The sequence below is a fragment of the Echinops telfairi genome, unplaced genomic scaffold (genome assembly GCF_000313985.2).
Source record: "Echinops telfairi isolate 266 unplaced genomic scaffold, ASM31398v2 ScPeMD7_3533;HRSCAF=4204_0, whole genome shotgun sequence".
NCBI classification, from domain to species: domain Eukaryota; kingdom Metazoa; phylum Chordata; class Mammalia; order Afrosoricida; family Tenrecidae; genus Echinops; species Echinops telfairi.
Genome location: NW_022107431.1, coordinates 21,955,778 through 21,957,068, shown reverse-complemented (window position 1 = coordinate 21,957,068; position 1,291 = coordinate 21,955,778). Strand labels below are relative to the sequence as shown.

General features: G+C 42.4%; 1 pseudogene; it reads left to right on the top strand.

The window, feature by feature from the left end:
- Nucleotides 1-872, top strand: part of LOC101659099 — an 11,225-nt pseudogene extending 10,353 nt beyond the window's left edge.
- Nucleotides 873-1,291: the final 419 nt, after the last annotated feature.

The window sequence follows — 1,291 nt, the reverse complement described above, 5'->3', positions numbered from 1 at the left end:
ACCTCTGGTTCTCTCACTGATCCTTGCGAGGCCGCAGGTGGCTAGACCTCCAACCTTTCCACCTGTTTGCAGCTGGGATGCTGTGACGTCACCATCCTGTCCAAGGTGTACCTGGTCCAAGGTTCCCTCTGGAAGAACGTGCTAGAAGTTCTCAAGGACCTCATCAGCAGGACCTGCTGGGACATCAGCTCACGTGGCAAGAACTTGCAGAGTATGAACTCGTCCCAATTTCCCTGGTGCAGCTCACTCTACACTTCAAGGGTTTCAACATCCACTTCTGTGACCGCAGCCTAGCCAAGGGGGTGAAGCTCATCAACATGTCCAAAATATTGAAGTGTGCTGGCAATGAAGACATCCTCACACGAAGGGCAGAAGATGGCCTGGACATCTTGGCACTAGTATTTGAGGTACCATACCAAGGAAAAGTTTCAGACTCTGAAATGAACTTGCTGGATCGAGATGTTGAACAACTTGGACTTCCAGAACACGAGTCTAGCTGTGTAGTAAAGATGCCTTCTGGTGAATTTGCATTGCTTTTGCCAAGATCTCAGTCATATTGGAGATGCTGTTGCCATTTCCTGTGTGAAAGATGGAAGGAAATTGTCTGCACATGGAGAACTTGGAAATGGGAATATCAAGTTGTCATAAGCAAGCCATGTGGATAAAGAGGAGAAGGCTGTTACTATAGAGATGAATGAGCCAGTTGAGTTAACTTTTGCACTTGAACTTCTTTACAAAAGCCACTCCACTCTCACCTACAGTAACACTTAGTATGTTGCAGATGTACCCCTTGTTGTAGAATACAAATTGCTGATAAAGGACACGTAATGCACTATTTGGCTCCCAAGATTGAGGGTGATGACGAATCTTAGACACACTTAAAATCCAAAATCCAAGAAAATAAAACAGAGCCCTTTAAGGACAGTTTTTGAGATGCCAGTGTGTCCTGAAGGCTTTCTGTCACTAAATCTGTACCACCGAGTACATGGGTAGATACTGTTTTCTGTAAGTACTCTACTTTTTCAGCACTCTTCTAAGATTTGTTTAAAAACAAAGAATCCAAAGTTAAATCTGTTAACCTAGAAATACTACTTTCATTTCTGTCCTACCTAGAAGCATGCTTACGCTTTTTTATAACAAAGGGTCTTACATAATTGTTTTAAGAATGTGTTTTCAATTCAAGTAAAGTTATCTGAAGTTCAAATGTCATAAGAAAGTGCCTTCATTTGGACCACACCACTGTTATCAGGATCCTAAATACTATTTAGATGAAGCTACTCCAGTGTAAATG